This window comes from Trachemys scripta, chromosome 2 (assembly GCF_013100865.1).
Source record: "Trachemys scripta elegans isolate TJP31775 chromosome 2, CAS_Tse_1.0, whole genome shotgun sequence".
NCBI classification, from domain to species: domain Eukaryota; kingdom Metazoa; phylum Chordata; order Testudines; family Emydidae; genus Trachemys; species Trachemys scripta.
In genome coordinates this window covers 247402421-247421392 of record NC_048299.1, presented here as the reverse complement: position 1 = coordinate 247421392, position 18972 = coordinate 247402421, and the positions used below count along the sequence as shown (strand labels likewise).

Below are 18972 nucleotides of genomic sequence, written 5' to 3'. Positions count from 1 at the left end.
ATTTGCCACCTCTTAATTCCAGTGAGTGACTCCTTTTTCATGTGTTCTGAGACAGGGAGAACAGAAGTTCTCAATCTGCCTTCTCTATACCAACATTTTTATATCCGTTTAGCATGTCGCTTTTCATCTCCTTTCTAAGGTAAGTAATCCCAATCTTTTCAAACCCTGGTCATGTGAGTGTTTTTTCATGCCCCTGGTCATTTTTATCACCCTTCTTTGGATCCCTTCTAACTGTGCAATTGCACAAGTATTAAACAGTGGAAGTTTTACCGTAAAAGGTGTGAGAATGGTTGGGGATAGTGCACAGGGATAAACAGAGGAGGGTGTGAAGGGTTGATATTTGGCTGACAAGATCTAGACCTTATAGCAGAGGTAGGTTTTAAGTTATTTTTTAAAGAGAACAGATAAGGTGTGCTAGCTGTTTCAAATAGCTGGGGAAGCAGCAAAAGAGAGCAATGTAAAAAGAGGCCAGAATAAGCCAATTATGGGGAATTACTGGGGCTACTGAGAGAGAGGTGACCTGGCCAGGAATGGTTTTGAAGATGTGAATTAGTGTATAGGAGAGGGGAGATATGATAGTGTTTGTGTGGCAGTGTGCTGTAGCATTCTGAAAGCTTTATAAACGGGAGTTTGAGTGAGAGTTTGCGGGGGCGGCGGGGAGAGTGTGCGGTGTTTTGCAGTTGTTTGGGTTTGTTCGCGGTGTTTCTTTTTGTTTTGGTTTCTTTTTCCTTGACAGAAGTTTAGGCAAGAAGGCTATGATAGTTACAGAGGCAGCAGTGGTAGTGACCCAACCAATGGAAGAGACAATGAAGATAACTGGATATGGAAGCTGTGGGATGTACATGATCCTAGAGTGGGTACTTGAAAAGAGCTTCGTTTGTATGAAGCGCCGCCTGATAGAGCTGATGAAAGAGAAGATCCGAGGCTCGGAGATGCAGGTGGAAACTATGGTTGAATTTTGAGGGGGTTCGAGCAGATGACGGAGCAAAGGCAAGAGGAGGCTGAAGGGAAAAGTCAAGACTTGCAGATGCAAACTGGACTGAAGAACTTGGAGGAGATACTGCTGGGTGAGGAAAGTGGTCAGTGACTACAAGAAGTAGGCAGAGGAAAAGACCGGCTAGTGAAGGAGAAATAGAGTTCAGGAACAGGTTTGCTGAGTTGGAAAATGAAGTAGTGGCATGGCAGGCTGTAACTGAAGGAGGGAGGGCAAGGAAGAAGAGAAGAATGGCTATTCCTGGAAGAAGAGGGGAAGAATCAATGGAGATACCAGAGTTCAGAGCCCCAGGAAGATACAGGATGACTTGCAGAAGATTGCAAGGGAGAATAAAAGACAAAAGGACTTGCAGCGAGAAAGCACAGGAGGAAGGCTGGAGAATCACACCATCACCAGGAAAAGGTAGGTTTACATGGCTGGGGACTCCCTACTAAGAAGAACAGACAGGCATGTCACCAGAGCTGATCCGGAGAACAGAAGGGTCTGCTGTCTGTTGGGAGGTAAGATATGGGATGTGGACCTGAGGCTGAAGAGGATCCTAATGGGAGCAGGAAAGAATCCACTAATTGTCCTTCACAAATGATACAGCTAGATTCTCCCTAGAATGTATCAAGGGAGACTATGCCAGGCTGGGGAAGATGCTTAAGGAAATGGAGGCTCAGGTGATCTTTAGTGGGATTCTATTTGTCCCTAGAGGAGAAGAATGAAGGTGAGAAAAGATTATGATGCTCAACAGATGGTTCAGGCAGTGGTACTAGAAGGAGGGCTTTGGGATTTTTGACCACTGGAAGGCATTCATGGACAGAGGACTTTCTCATGGGATGGCTTGACTTGAGTAGGGCGGGAAATAGAATTCTGGGATGGAAGTTGGCACAACTCCTTAAAAGAGCTTTAAACTAGGAACTCATTGGAAACTGTTTGGAGATGCTCATGTAATCTTGATTTTAATAATGAGAGGGAAGAAAATCAAGTAAGAAAGGATACAGCAATGAAAATAGTAACGGTAGTGGGTAGAAGAATGGACATTAAGAGGAAGGATAGTGCTGATACCAGTCAGGGCATGTCTACACTTGCACACTAAATTGGCTCTGCTGCAATTGATACAGCGGCATTGATTTAGCAGGGCTGGTGAAGATGTGATAAGTCAATGGCAGAGCGCTCTCCCGTCAACTTCAGAACTCCACCTCCCAGAGAGGCGGAAGGTAAGTTGTCGGAAGAGCATCTCCCACCAACATAGCACGGTGTAGACACTGCGTTAGTTCGATGTCAGCTACGTTGCTCAGGTCGGTGGGTGATTTTTTCACACCCTTGAGCAATGTAACTTACATCGACTTAAGCGGCAGTGTAGACTAGGTCTAAGATGGGTAATATTGCCAGTAGAATGACTATACCCAATTGGGCGAGAAATGTGGGCGAAGCCAAGCAGCAACAATCAAGATGTTTGTACACCAATGCAAGGAGCCTGGGTAACAAAATGGAGGAGCTAGAACAACTGGTGCAGGAAGTGAAACTAGATATTATAGGGATAACAGAAACATGGTGGAATAGTAGTCATGACTGGAGTACAGGGATTGAAGGGTATGTGCTGTTTAGGAAAGACAAACAAAGCCAATGGTGGAGTAGCATTGTATATTTATGATGAGGTAGGCTGTAAAGAAATTAGAAGTGATAGAATGGATATGACAGAGTCTATTTGGGCCAAAATCATTTTGGGGAAGAAAGCTACTAGAGGGTTCTCCTGATATAGTGCTTGGGGTGTGCTACAGACCACCAGGATCCGGTTTGGATATGGACAGAGACCACTTTAATGTTTTAATGAAATAAATAATACTGGGAATTCTGTGATAATTGGAGACTAAGTAACTTCCCAGATATAGATTGGAGGACAAATGCTACTGTAGGGCCCTGATTTTCCTGGATGTGATAGCTGACAGATTTCTTCACCAAATAGTCACTGAACCAACATGAGGTAATGCCATTTTAGATTTAGTGTTGGTGAGTAGTGAGGACCTCATAGAAGAAATGGTTGTTGAGGACAACCTTGGTTTGAATGATCATGAGCTAATTCGGTTTAAACTAAATGGAAGAATAAACGAAAAAAATGAGGGTCCTTGATTTCAAAAGAAATAACTTAAAAAAATTAAGGGAATTATTTAGGGAAGTGGACTGGACTGAAAAACTCAAGGATCTGAATGTGGAGGAGACTTGGACTTGCTTTAAGTCAAAGTTGCAGAAGCTATCAGAAGCCTGCATCCCAAGGAAGTGGAAAAAATTCGTATGGCAGGGTTGCAGACCAAGCTGGATAAATAAGCATCTCAAACAGGTGATTACAAGAAAGCAGAAAGCCTACAAGTAATGGAAGATGGGATGGATCAACAAGGAACACTACCTCTTGGAGGTCAGAAAGTGTAGGGATAATGTGAGAACTGCCAAAAGCCAAGCAGAGTTGGACCTTGCAAAGGGAATTAAAACCAGTAGTAAAAGATTCTATAGCCATATAAATAAAAAGAAAACAAGGAAAGAAGAAGTGGGACCGCTAAGCACTGATGCTGGGGTGGAGAGTAGAGATTATCTAGGCCTGGCCCAACACCTAAACCAGGGGTTCTCAAACTGGGGATCAGGACCCCTCAAGGGGTTGCAAGGTTATTACATGGGGTGGAGGGGTCGCGAGCTGTCAGCCTCCACCCGAAACCCTGCTTTGCATCCAGCATTTATAATGGTGTTAAATACATTAAAAAGTTTATAAGTGGGGGGATGTACTCAGAGGCTTGCTATGTGAAAGGGGTCACTAGTACAAAAGTTTGAGACCCACTGACCTAAACAAATACTTTGCCTCAGTTTCTAATGAGGCTAATGCAGAGCTTAGGGGGTAGTGGCAGGGTGACTAATGGGAATCAGGATATGGAGGTAGAAATTACCACATCCGAGGTGAAGTCAAACTCAAACAGTTTAAAGGAATAAATTGGGTGGGGAGGGGGCAGATAATCTCCATCCAGGAATATTAAAGGAACTGGCACAGAAATTGCAAGTCCAATGGCAAGGATTTTTAATGAATCTGTGAACTCGGGGGTTGTTCCTATTGTTAAAAAGGGGGGGAAATTATGAAAGTTAGTTTTGCTTTGTTTGGGTTTTTTTTAACTTGTAAGCTAAGCACATGTGATGTGGAAGTCACAGAGAGGCAGACATGGAACCCCCAGTGCCACTTTTTGCTGTATAATCACATGCTGACACCCTTGAATAGGGTATGTGTAGAATTACATATTGTTTCACTTTTTGTCTGAAAAGTAGAAGTTCCTCTGAAATGTAATACTTGTCTACATGAGGGAAATTGGGAAACTGACCAGAATAGCTATTGCACCACAACAGTTATTCTGGGATAGCTCCCTGTGTGTACCCATGTGGCCACTTTATTCTAGAATAAAAGTCACTTTATTACAGAATAACTACTATGTTCACAAAACACACTAATTAATAAATAAATTGTGGCTTTTATTCCAGAATAGAGTGTCTAGATAGGGAACTATTCTGAAATAGCTAGAGCAGAATAGTTAATTCTACAATAGTTATTCTGGTCAATTTCCCCATGTAGATAAGCCCACAGAGTAAAAGGTTTCCACAAACTATTTGGCATTGGGCTAGCTGCAGTGAGTTTCTGAGTGAGAGCCAAAACATGTTCTTACAAAGGTACTTTCCAGGTTGATGGCATTAAGACAGAAGCAGTTTGGCTAGCAATAGTGGTATACATAACTGCATAACTACTGTCTAGATTGTCGGGCTCAACGGGTAGTGATCAACGGCTCGATATCTAGTTGGCAGCCGGTATCAAGCAGAGTACCCCAGGGGTCTGTACTGGGGCCAGTTTTGTTCAACATCTTTATTAATGATCTGGATGATGGAATGGATTGCACCCTCAGAAAGTTTGTGGATGACACTAAACTGGGGGGAGATTTAGATACACTTGAGGGTAGGGATAAGGTCCAGAGTGACCTAGACAAATTGGAAGATTGGGCCAAAAGAAATCTGATGAGGTTCAACAAGGACAAGTGCAGAGTCCTGCACTTAGGATGAAAGAATCCCATGCACCGCTACAGGCTGGGGACCGACTGGCTAAGCAGCAGTTCTGCAGAAGAGGACCTGGGGATTACAGTGGATGAGAAGCTGGATATGAGTCAGCAGTGTGCCCTTGTTGCCAAGAAGGCTAACAGCATATTGGGCTGCATTAGTAGGAATATTGCCAGCAGATCGAGGGAAGTGATTATTCCCCTCTATTCAGCACTGGTGAGGCTACATCTGGAGTATTGCATCCAGTTTTGGGCCCCCCACTACAGAAAGGATGTGGACAAATTGGAGAGAGTCCAGCGAAGGGCAACTAAAACGATCAGGGGGCTGGGGCACATGACTTACGAGGAGAGGCTTAGGGAACTGGGCTTGTTTAGTCTGCAGAAGAGAAGAGCGAGGGGGGGATTTGATAGCAGCCTTCAACTACCTTCAGAGGGGTTCCAAAGAGGATGGAGCTCAGCTGTTCTCAGTGGTGGCAGATGATAGAACAAGGAGCAATGGTCTCAAGTTGCAGTGGGGGACGTCTAGGTTGGATATTAGGAAACACTATTTCACTAGAAGGGTGGTGAAATGGGTTACCTAGGGAGGTGGTGGAATCTCCATCCTTAGAGGTTTTTAAGGCTTGACAAAGCCCTGGCTGGGATGATTTAGTTGGTGTTGGTCCTGCTTTAAGCAGGGGGTTGGACTAGATGACCTCCTGAGGTCTCTTCCAACCCTAATCTTCTATGATTCTATGATTTGGCCAGAATCCTGAACTCAGCAAAGCTTACACACATGTAGCCTGCCATTTTTTATGTTTTGTCCATTTTTGCTCAAGGCAATAATAGCAGCTATGTGCATTTGGCAAATAAAAATAGCCAAAGTAAAAGTATTTTAGATCTGTGCCCTCTCATTCCTTTCTTACCCAAGAATTATCCCTCTCAGAAGTCCAAATAATGCTTGACAGCTCAAAAGCTGGAACAGTCTGTACACAGTAGAAAGACCAATATAGTCTTAGTTGTTGGAAAGGAAATTAATCATTCAACATTAAAAGATGTTAGGCAGAATGGGAGGGAGGAGATAAACCCCCTGAAAATTCCATTCTTACAATCTTGCTGTAACAAGTGGGGTTAGAGAAAGTTAATGCAGAAAGCACAGCAGTGGAGTTAGCTCCCTTTTTCAACTGTGGCCAAAAGAGGTTTCAAATAACTTATGCAGACTAAGGTTTCAAAGTAGCACATGCCTGGAAGGACATTCTATTCTACCTAGCTAATTCCTAAAATACGATCTGAAGCGAATGGTTGATTAAAGGGAGTCTCACACATGTACAGTGCTTTGCTCAGTGGGTTGACCTAATTGTTCACACAGAAATGCACACACAGCAAGATGGTTAATTAACTGCAGATTTCTTTGAACAGATTTTTCTTTAAAAAAGAAAACTGAGAAATCTTTAGACATGTTGTAAAGGTCATAGGAGTTCACCGTTTTTTGTTTGTTTTTCTTTTTGATGTTTCTTGTTCTTTCTTTGCCCCAGTTGTGATGAGAAGCTGTAGTAAATTTCAGTCCCCTGCACTAGAGATTGAAATCTGTCATTTAATTTGCAAAGATCTTGTGTTATGATACCCTGTGCAAGGGACTCAGAGTGCAATGCCAAGAAGTGGCCCTCGAGGGTTCCATGCTGCCTCTCAGCAACTTCCACATGGCATTTGCTCAGTTTACAAGAAAAAGAGATTGGACATAGTGTACTTAGATTTCCAGAAAGCCTTTGACAAGGTCCCTCACCAAAGGCTCTTATGTAAAGTAAGTTGTCATGGGATAAAAGGGAAGGTCCTTTCATGGATTGAGAACTGGTTAAAAGACTGGGAACAAAGGTAGGAATTAATGGTATATTCTCAGAATGGAGAGGGGTAACTAGTGGTGTTCCCCAAGGGTCAGTCACAATCATTATGCAGCATATCATGAAACAGTCTGCTAATAGCGGATGTTTTTTCTTTCATCCACCAATGTCTCTTCCGTTCTTGGAACAGTCATATCCAGCTTCTCGTCCACTGTGACCCCTAAGTCCTTTTCTGCAGAACTGCTACCTAGCCATTCGGTCCCTAATTTGTCTAGGTCCCTCTGTATCTGATCCCTACCCTCTAGGGTCAGCCCTACCCTCTAGTGTATCTACCACGCCTCCCAGTTTAGTGTCATCTGCAAACTTGCTGAGAGTGCAGTCCACACCCATCCTCCAGATCATTAATAAAGATATTAAACAAAACCTTACAGTCCATTCATCCAGCCCATACTTCTTTAACTTGGCGGCAAGAATACTGTGGGAGACCGTATCAAAAGCTTTGCTAAAGTCAAGGAATAACACATCCACTGCTTTCCCCTCATCCACAGAGCCAGTTATCTCATCATAGATTGCCTTAACACAATATTAACAACAAGGGGAAGGAATAGAAGCCAGAATAGGGAAAGAACAGCTTAAAAAATATTTAGGTAAGTTAGCCGTATTCAAGTTGGCAAAGCCTGATGAAATTCACCCTCAGGCATTTAAGGAATAGCTGAAGGAATTCTGGAACCCTTAATGATTATCTTTGAGAACTTCTAGAGGGCTGTCAAGGCTGATTCCCCACGCTGGCACTTTGAGTGCAGAAGGTTGGGGCCTGCAAGGATTCTAAAAATTAATACTGGCCACTCCAGGCTAGTATTAATTCCCCAAGGTCACAGCTTCTCTCTGACCTTGGATGGGTAGATGCTGTCACCACCCAAATGCAAAACCCCTGGGAACCCAGGAAGGCGCACTTGGGAATTCCTTCCTGCGGGGTCCCCTCAAGCCCTTTCACTCCCCTTCCGGGGAAGAGCTGAGAAAAGAAAACAAAGGAAATTAGCTGTTACCCACAGCTAATTAAACAACATATGCACAAACTTCTTAGGACACCAAAAATCCAATCCTGTTCTTAAAATAGGTAAATTTTATTAAAAACAAAATGAAAGAAAATACATCTGAACTTAGGCATTTGCTAGATTTAAAAAACCCACTTACAAAAATTAAACATCAAGAATAACCTTCTTGAGGTCCAGCTTAAAGGTTAAAAGCAAAATAAAAAGCATTTGGAGTTAGCACAGAGGAGTCCACAAGCCAATAAGAAATAAACAGAAATAAACCTAATTGCATCTTTCTAAACATTCCTGATCTACTTACATATTTGGGTTGTTAAATAAGTAGTTCTAGATATGATCTGATGATTTTCATATCTGGCCTTCAGCTTCCCACAGCATAACTGCTACCTGTTCCCCTCTTTCCTGGAGAACAAAAACAGCACACAAAGGGAAAGCTTTTTCTCCCAATTTTAAAAAGTTCTAGCCTTCCCATTGGCTGTTTTGGTCAAGTGCCAACTCCCTTCCTTTTACCTGGACCTTTTCAACCCTTTACAGGTTAAGTAAGTAGGGAACAGCTACCAAGAGGGACTTTATAGCTAACTGGCTGGCTGGGTGTCCATAAAAGGAACTGCCCCCTACCCCCTTCATTTATCACAAGGACAGATGAAGTCCCAAAGGACTGGAGAAGGGCAAACCTAGTACCTATCTTTAAAAAGGGAAACAAAGAGGATTTGCAGGAGGATTCTCTGCACCTGGAAGTCTTTAAACCATGATTTGAGGACTTCAACAGCTCAGACATAGGTTAGGGGTTTATTACAGGAGTGGGTGGGTGAGATTCTGTGGCCTGTATTGTGCAGGAGGTCAGACTAGACGATCATAATGGTTCCTTCTGACCTTAAAGTCTATGACTCTAAGACCTGGGAAATTATAGACCAGTCAGCCTAAATTCAATACCTAGAAAAATACTGGAACAAATTAAACAATCCATTTGTAAGCACCTAGAGGTCAATATGGTTATAAAAAACAGCCAACATGGATATGTCAAGAACAAATCATGCCAAAGCAACCTAATTTCCTTCTTTGACAGAGTTACTGGCCTAGTGGATGGGGGGGGGAAGCAGTAGACGTGATTTATCTGGATTTTTATTAAGGCTTTTGACACAGTCCCACATGACAGTCTGATAAGTAAACTTGGGAAGTATGGTCTAAATGAAATTACCATAAGGTGGGTGCATAAATGGTTGAAAGACCATATTCAGAGAGTTGTTGTCAATGGTTTACTGTCAAACTCAGAGGATGTATCTAGTGAGGCCCTGCAGCTGTCTGACCTGGGTCTGGTATTCTTCAACATTTTCATTGATGTCTTGGATAACGGAGTGGAGAGGATGCATATAAAATTTGCAGGTGACACTAAGCTGGAAGGGGTTGCAAGCACTTGGAGGACAGGATTAAAATTCAAAATGATCTTGACAAATTGGAGAATTGATTTGAAATCAACAAAATTACATTAAATAAAGACAAGTGCAAAGTACTTCACTTAGGAAAGCCACTTTTTAATACAACGTAGAGCACCAAAATTACTCTCACAGCACTGGTTGCTGGAACCCACAAAATAATTTTTATCAACTTCACCACTTTGAAAAACAGCTGATGTTCAGGCTAGCTTAATGAACTGAGATATTTCAGTACTGACTTCAGTGATCTTTCTGTAAACTGGTTTGCAACAGATGAAGCTGAGTCATCAGTCAATCATAGTTGAATTTAGAACTATACACTTGAAGCACATCTTGAACTTGTGTTTGTTAGTTCTGGAGTTATGATGAGAGTTTCAAGATTTTGAATAATTTTGTAGCTTGTGAAAATTTCACTAAATACTGGACATTTTCAAATCAATTACTTCATAGTAGATGTATTTATAAAATTCTTTTATTGAATTTGGATAGCTGGCTTTAGCTGTCCCTATTAACATTTTCCTGGGAATTTCTCTCTTTCTTGGAAGCTCAGGCCAGTCAACTATCTCCAATTTTAAACTTTTCTGGTGGATTTGTTCTCAGTATAAACTGTAGAATGCATCTAATTGGATGGACTGAAGTGAATTAAATGAGTTAGACTGAAGAATTTGGAACAGATTGTCTAGCTTGCTTAACGCTTTTTGAACGAGTTCAGTACCAAAGAGGAAGTGAAACTTTTCTGTTTGAGCTGCTACGCCACTAATTTGAGCTCTCATTTCAGAATCTTTCACTGCATCTTTCACAACCTCCCAAGATGCACACAGTTCAAGGTAGTTCTTCAAAATTGAAACCAATGCCTCTGCACGGAGAATACATCTTGTTGGACAGAGGACACAGATGCCAGGTGATGTATTTAACACTAGCTTGTTTTATGTTCTGAAATATAGCATCTGATTTGGGTGATTTTTCAAATTATTTTTGTGATTTTTGTAAACAGTTTCAAGAATATCTTTTAGGATAGTGAATGTAAGAACATAAGAACGGCCATACTGGGTCACACCAAAGGTCCATCTAGCCCAGTATCCTGTCTACCGACAGTGGCCAATGCCAGGTGCCGCAGAGGGAGTGAACCTAACAGGTAATGATCAAGTGATCTCTCTCCTGCCATCCATCTCTACCCTCTGACAAACAGAGGCTAGGGACACCATTCCTTACCCATCCTGACTAATAGCCATTAACGGACTTAACCTCCATGAATTTATCCATTTCTCTTTTAAACTCTGTTATAGTCCTAGCCTTCACAACCTCCTCAGGCAAGGAGTTCCACAAGTTGACTGTGCGCTGTGTGAAGAAGAACTTCCTTTTTTTGCTTTAAACCTGCTGCCCATTAATTTCATTTGGTGGCCCCTAGTTCTTGTATTATGGGAACAAGTAAATAACTTTTCCTTATTTACTTTCTCCACATCACTCATGATTTTATATACCTGTATCATATCCCCCCTTAGTCTCCTCTTTTCCACGCTGAAAAGTCCTAGCCTCTTTAATCTCTCCTCATATAGGACCCGTTCCAAACCCCTAATCATTTTAGTTGCCCTTCTCTGAACCTTTTCTAATGCTAGTATATCTTTTTTGAGGTGAGGAAACTACATCTGTATGCAGTATTCAAGATGTGGACATACCATGGATTTATATAAGGGCAATAAGATACTCTCCGTCTTATTCTCTATCCCCTTTTTAATGATTCCTAACATCCTGTTTGCTTTTTTGACCGCCGCTGCACACTGCATGGATGTCTTCAGAGAACTGTCCACGATGACTCCAAGATCTTTTTCCTGATTAGTTGTAGCTAAATTAGCCCCCATCATATTGTATGTATAGTTGGGGTTATTTTTTCCAATGTGCATTACTTTACATTTATCCACATTAAATTTCATTTGCCATTTTGTTGCCCAATCACTTAGTTTTGTGAGATCTTTTTGAAGTTCTTCACAGTCTACTTTGGTCTTAACTATCTTGAGCAGTTTAGTATCATCTGCAAACTTTGCCACCACACTTTTTACCCCTTTCTCCAGAACATTTATGAATAAGTTGAATAGGATTGGTCCTAGGACTGGCCCTTGGGGAACACCACTGGTTACCCCTCTCCATTCTGAGAATTTACCATTTATTCCTACCCTTTGTTCCCTGTCTTTTAACCAGTTCTCAATCCATGAAAGGACCTTCCCTCTTATCCCATGACAACTTAATTTACATAAGAGTCTTTGGTGAGGGACCTTGTCAAAGGTTTTCTGGAAATCTAAGTACAGTATGTCCACTGGATCCTCCTTGTCCACATGTTTGTTGACCCCTTCAAAGAACTCTAATAGATTAGTAAGACACGATTTCCCTTTACAGAAACCATGTTGACTTTTGCCCAACAATTGATGTTCTTCTATGTGTCTGACAATTTTATTCTTTACTGTTGTTTCAACTAATTTGCCCGGTACTGACATTAGACTTACCGGTCTATAATTGCCGGGATCACCTCTAGAGCCATTTTTAAATATTGGCGTTACATTAGCTATTTTCCAGTCATTGGGTACAGAAGCCGATTTAAAGGGCAGGTTACAAACCATAGTTAATAGTTCTGCAATTTCACATTTGATTTCTTTCAGAACTCTTGGGTGAATGCCACCTGGTCCCGGTGACTTGTTACTGTTAAGTTTATCAATTAATTCCAAAGTCTCCTCTAGTGACACCTCAGTCTGTGACAATTCCTCAGATTTGTCACCTACAAAAGCCGGCTCAGGTTTGGGAATGTCCCTAACGTCCTCAGCCGTGAAGACTGAAGCAAAGAATCCATTTAGTTTCTCCGCAATGACTTTATCGTCTTTAAGCGCTCCTTTTGTATCTCGATCGTCCAGGGGCCCCACTGGTTGTTTAGCAGGCTTCCTGCTTCTGATGTACTTAAAAAACATTTTATTACCTTTTGAGTTTTTGGCTAGCCGTTCTTCAAACTCGTCTTTGGCTTTTCTTATTACATTTTTACACTTAATTTGACAGTGTTTATGCTCCTTTCTATTTACCTCACTAGGATTTGACTTCCACTTTTTAAAAGATGCCTTTTTATCTCTCACTGCTTCTTTTACGTGGTTGTTAAGCCACAGTGGCTCTTTTTTAGTTCTTTTACTGTGTTTTTTAATTTGGGGTATACATTTAAGTTGGGCCTCTATTAGGGTATGTCTACACTACGGGATTAATCCAAATTTACAGAATTCGAATTTTGGAAACAGATTGTATAAAGTCGAATGTATGCAGCCACACTAAGCACATTAATTCGGCGGTGTGCATCCATGTACCGGGGCTAGCGTCGATTTCTGGAGCGTTGCACTGTGGGTAGTTATCCCATAGCTATCCCATAGTTCCCGCAGTCTCTCCCGCCCATTGGAATTCTGGGTTGAGATCCCAGTGCCTGATGGGGCAAAAAACATTGTCGCAGATGGTTCTGGATACAGCCTCACCCCTCCCTCCATGAAAGCAACGCAGACAACCATTTTGCGCCTTTTTTCCTGGGTGAACACTGCAAACTCCATACCATGGCAAGCATGGAGCCCGCTCAGCTCAAGACAGCAGTCATGAACATTGTAAACACCTCACGCGTTCTTGTGCAGTTTATGCTGAACCAGGACCAGAAAAATGAGGCAAGGAGGAGGCGGCGATGGCAGCGCAGCGACAAGAGTGATGAGGACATGGACATGGACATGGACACAGAATTCACTCAAACTGTGGGCCCCAGTGCTTTGGAGATCATGTTGTTAATGGGGCAGGTTCTATCCGTGGAACGCCGATTCTGGGCCCGGGAAACAAGCACAGACTGGTGGGACTGCATAGTGTTGCAGGTGTGGGACGATTCCCAGTGGCTGCTAAACTTTCACATGCGTAAGGGCACTGTCATGGAACTTTGTGACTTGCTGTCCCCTGCCCTGAAGCGCCAGAATACCAAGATGAGAGCAGCCCTCACAGTTGAGAAGCGAGTGGCGATAGCCCTGTGGAAGCTTGCAACGCCAGACAGCTACCGGTCAGTCGGGAATCAATTTGGAGTGGGCAAATCTACTGTGGGGGCTGCTGTGATGCAAGTAGCCAAAGCAATCACTGAGGGGCTGCTACGAAAGGTAGTGACTCTGGGAAATGTGCAGGTCATAATGGATGTCTTTGCTGCAATGGGATTCCCTAACTCTGGTGGGGTGATAGATGGAACCCATATCCCTATCTTGGCACCGGAGCACCAGGGTACCCAGTACATAAACCGCAAGGGGTACTTTTCAATGGTGCTGCAACCACTGGTGAATCACAAGGGATGTTTCACCAAGGTCAACGTGGGCTGGCCGGGAAGGGTTCATGATGCTCGCGTCTTCAGGAACACTACTCTGTTTAAACAGCTGCAGCAAGGGACTTACTTCCCAGACCAGAAAATAACCGTTGGGGATGTTGAAATGCCAATAGTTATTCTTGGGGACCCAGACTACCCCTTAATGCCATGGCTCATGAAGCCATACACAGGCAGCCTGGACAGGAGTCAGGAACTGTTCAACTACAGGCTGAGCAAGTGCAGAATGGTGGTAGAATGTGCATTTGGACGTTTAAAAGGTCGCTGGCGATCATTACTGACTCGCTCAGACCTCAGCCAAACCAATATCCCCATTGTTATTGCTGCTTGCTGTGTGCTCCACAATCTCTGTGAAAGTAAGGGGGAGACCTTTATGGTGGGGTGGGAGGCTGAGGCAAATCGCCTGGCTGCTGATTACGCGCAGCCAGACACCAGGGCGATTAGAAGAGCACACCAGGAAGCGCTGCACATCAGAGAAGCTTTGAAAACCAGTTTCATGACTGGCCAGGCTACAGTGTGAAATTTCTGTTTGTTTCTCCTTGATGAAAACCCGCCCCCTTTATTGACTCATTCTCTGTAAGGAACCCACCCTCCCCCATCCCCCAGCTTGCTTTCAAAGGAAATAAAGTCACTATTGTTTAAAAATCATTTATTCTTTATTAATTGATTATAAAAAGAGGGAGAGAACCCGGGTGGGGTTTGGGAGGAGGATCAGCGGGAAGGAAAAGGCCACTAAAAAAAGGTTAAAAAATGACAGCCTTTTGCTTGGGCTGTCCACTGGGGTGGAATGGGAGGGTGCACGGAGCCTCCTGCCCCCCCCCCCGCCTTCTTACACGTCTGGGTGAGGAGGCTATGGAACATGGTGAGGGGGGTTATACAGGGGCTGTAGCGGCACTCTGTTATCCTGCTGCTGTTCCTGAAGCTCCACCAGATGCCGGAGCATGTGTGTTTGCTCACGCAGCAGCCCCAGCGTTGCATCCTGCCTCCTCTGATCTTCCTGTCGCCACCTCTCATCTTGAGCGTCTCTCCTCTCCTCACGTTGGTCCCTCCTGTCCTCACGTTGGTCCCTCATGTCCTCACGTTGGTCCCTCCTGTCCTCACGTTCACTGGCATCTTTCCTATACTTTGAAACCGTGTCCTTCCACTCATTCAGATTAGCTCTTTCACTGCGGGTGGATTCCATGATTTCCGCGAACATCTCGTCTCGCGTCTTCTTTTTCTGACGCCTTATCTGAGATAGCCTTCGGGACGGAGGAGGGAGGCTTGAAAAATTTGCAGCTGCTGGAGGGAGGGGAAAAAAGGATAGAATTTTTTAAAAAGATACATTTTACAGAACAATGCTTATACTCTTTCACAGTGACCAACACTATTCACATTACATAGCACATGTGATTTCTGTGCAAGGTCGCATTTTGCCTCTTAATATTGAGTGCCTGTGGCTTTGCTGCTAGAGATCACAGACGCAGGTCCGGGCAACAGAATTCAGCTTGCATGCGGCCATGGTAAGCCATTGTCTTTCGGCTTCTGCGCCCTCCTTTCCCACATACCCAGGAAAGCCCGTTGAGTGCTGCGGTTTTCCTGTTAACCTTCAGCAGCAGAAAACAAACTAACCCCCCCCCCCCCCATTCTCTCGATGATCGCTTTATCCCTCCCCCCACCGCATGGCTGGTATCAGGGAAGATCCCTGCAGGAACCAAACTAACACCCCCCCCCACTCCGCCATGATTTCTCTGGGATGATCGCTTTACCCCTCCCCCCACCGCGTGGCTGGTATCAGGGAAGATCCCTGCTAGCCAAACGCGAAAAGCTCAGGGCCAATTCCCTCCCTCCTCCCTCCCCCCGCGCTTGGCTAACTGCAGGGAAGGATTTCTTTTCAGCCACAGGCAAACAGCCCAGTAGGAACGGCCACCTCTGTCCCCTTAATTAAATTCCCATATTTCAACCAGGTTACCATGAGCGATATCTCTCTCCTGAGGATTACACAGCGAGATAAAGAACGGATGTTGCTTGAATGCCAGCAAACACTGGGACCATACGCTGCCAGGCTTTGTCATGCAATGATACCAGATTACTTGCTACTAGCATGGCGTGGTCAAGTGTCCTACCATGGAGGACGGAATAAGGCTGCACTGCCCAGAAACCTTGTGGAAAGGCTTTTGGAGTACCTCCAGGAGAGCTTCATGGAGATGTCCCCTGGAGGATTTCTGCTCCATCCCCAGACACGTTAACAGACTTTTCCAGTAGCTGTACTGGCCACAAATGCATCTCAAGTCCTCAGGGCAAAGTAATAATTAAAAAACACTTGCTTTTAAAACAAGTTTTATATTTTAAAAGGTAAACTCACCTGAGGTCCCTTCCATGGGGTCATGGTCTTGGATACTGGCTTGGGAGGGTACTTCAGTCAGGCTGAGAAAAAGATCCTGGCTGTTGGGGAGAACGGAGTGCTGTGTGCTCTCCGCAAGCTCGTCCTCCTCCTCCTCCTCCTCTTCCCCGTCCGCAGAATCCTCAGGTGTGGCTGATGAGCTTACCCCCGCCTCGGAATCCACGGTCAGAGGTGGGGTAGTGGTGCCCCCTAGAATTGCATGCAGCTCGGCGTAGAAGCGACATTTTCGCAGCTCTGACCCGGAGCGACTGTTTGCACCAAATGCACATGTATGCCACCCGCCCGCAGGGCAGGTAATCATACATGCTGCACTCAGCGCAATAAACTGGATAGCCCCCACTCTGCTGCTGGGCTTCTGCCTGCATTCTCTCCTACAGCTGCCTAAGTTAATTAAAGGGTTTTGTTTAAATCAAGAAGTTTTGAATATAGTTTAGTTTACAGGTTTTAAAGAACAGCAAGTGAACCTTGCCCCCTTCCCATTCCCCTTTCAAACTCCCTTGCGAAACTCCGTTAGCAGCCCTGTTCGCAAAGTGTTAATTTGAATAGTGTCCTGGCATGTCAAATTCAAGGCAAACCCATAGCAACGAGTATATATAGTTCATGGTTCATCCTGTTGCAGTCTGGTTGCTACTCCAATACTATGCCTGCCTTATTAATTAGTGATGACATCATGGTGATATGCTAGGTTTTCAGTACTCTCAGAAGAAAGATGAAAGCAGGAAGAGCTTACTGAAAATACTAAGTAACATATGTTATCTTGCTAGAAAAGGACTTGCATTGCAAGGCCACTATACTGAAAATATGCTTGTCACAGGGTGTTCTACTCACCACTGAAGTGCCTCTTTTGGCTGCACTGGGGCATTAGCTCTGTCAATATGATTCCCCTTTCTGTAGTTGTTAATTCCACCTGTCTCTCAGTCTTGTTCTCCCAGGATTTGACTGCTCCTGCGTCATGGCTTGGCCCTCTGGCCAGGTCACAGTATTTTTCCTCTTCCGGGGTGTGTGTATCAAAGTCTCAGAAACCCCGTCCTAGCCATTCTTCCCATTCACTGCCCCTTAACAATACCACTTCCTCAGTGGCTGGTGGGGGAACCCAGGCCCACCCTTTACACTAGGTTCCAGCCATGGGACCCAACAACAAGAAGTCAGAGTCTGCACAGTCCTAAACCTAAACCTTACTATTCCTGCTGTATCCCTGGGTAGTTCCTGCTTTGTCTTCTCTCATCCTGAGTGACTTCAGCCTCACTCTCTGGAGTCCCTTCTACTCTCAGCTAGCAGGCTTTCTACAGGCCCCTCCTGTTCCTCTCCAGCTGAGCTTCATCTCTACTTAGTCCTCCTTGCTCCATGGCTCCTCCTCCTGGTGCCGCCTGGGTGGTTCATTGGCCCACCCAGTCACCTGAAGCCCTTCAGGTATGGTGTGGGGTGGACACGATCACAAAGCCCTTAAGTAGAGAAGTTGACTGCAACTTTATTCAGCTGCCTTTTTTTTTTTTTTTTTTTTTTTTTGCAGGCAGAAGAGGATCCTTATGTATCAGCTGAAAAAGTCAAGACAAATTTGCTGAAGAAGACGGCTGTTTCATCTGCCATACCTGTATGCCACTTTCCAGAATTTTTCTCAGAAATATTTTTCACTGTTTTAAGAGCCATGATTTCCTTTATCTCATTTTGAACCCCCAGGTTGAGAACCAGTGCTTAAGCAGAAAGTGTTCATGATATACAAGAGCTACAAGTTCATCCTGGCCTTCATTTTGAGTTAATAACTAGGAAATGGTGCCAGTACTTGGTGATTCATGTTCATGTTGAGGATATGCGGGGTTTGACCTCTTCTCTCACAATTCCCCTAGACTCCCAGAAGATCTCAAAATCTCCTAACAGCTTCTGCTTTAGAGAGATGTACTAGGAACTGTGGGACAGCTACCCACAGGACATTGCAGCTACAATAGTATAGAAGAGCACTAATGTGAAAGTGGGTGTGATATTCTGGGGTTCTACCCAGACCCAGATAGTTGAGTGGTTACCTCCTCCCCTTCTTAGTTTGTCTTTTATGTAAATGCATTTCCAATATCTCTTTATTTATCTTCAAGGAGATGGTACCACATTCCTTTGTCTAAGGTGGGGTACCTTATGTCCTACCAGGCACACATTTTAAGAACATAATTTCGGCACGTATTTATAACTCTGTACACATTCCATATATACATCATGCAAGAATATTAGTGATCAGTGATGTATTAATTTTCCAGTGATATATTATTATGTGCTACCTTTTGGGTATATATCATGACATCAGTGTGTTGGGTGTAGTGAGTGTGTCAGGCTTGACAAAAGTGCTGACACAGAGTAGCGAACCACTAATGGGCCTCTGTATAAAACTAAACTGAAACCACAGGTTTCAGTGGTAGCTGTGTTAGTCTGTATCAGCAAACAAAAAAAAGAGGAGTCCTTGTGGCACCTTAGAGACTAACAAATTTATTTGGGCATAAGCTTTCGTGTGCTAGAACCTGCTTCATCAGATGTATGAAGTAAAAGATGTAGGAGCAGGTATAAATACATGAAAGGATGGGGGTTGCTTTACCAAGTGTTAGATCAGTCTAACGAGATAAAACAATTAACAGCAGGATACCAAGGGAGGAAAAATAACTTTTGAAGTGGTAAGAGAGTGGCCCATTACAGACAGTTGACAAGAAGGTGTGAGTAACAGTAGGGTGAAATTAGTATTGGGGAAATTAAGTTTAGGTTTTGTAATGACCCAACCACTCCCAGTCTTTATTCAGGCCTAATCTGATGGTATCCAGTTTGCAAATTAATTCCAGTTCTGCAGCTTCACGTTGGAGTCTGTTTTTGAAGATTTTTTGTTGAAGAATTGCCATTT

The 18972-nt window shown here is 43.8% G+C and overlaps 1 long non-coding RNA gene across 2 annotated transcripts in view; it reads left to right on the top strand.

The window, feature by feature from the left end:
• Window positions 1-1109: 1109 nt before the first annotated feature.
• LOC117873728 overlaps window positions 1110-18972 on the top strand; it is a 33826-nt gene continuing 15963 nt past the window's right edge. The window contains exons 1-3 of one of the 2 annotated variants that reach the window (XR_004644792.1): window positions 1110-1396; window positions 10133-10255; window positions 17611-18557. This is a non-coding gene — a long non-coding RNA (uncharacterized LOC117873728). Of the gene's footprint in view, window positions 1397-9013; window positions 10256-17610; window positions 18558-18972 lie in introns of those variants that run through there. The other variant, XR_004644793.1, reaches the window with a different exon arrangement.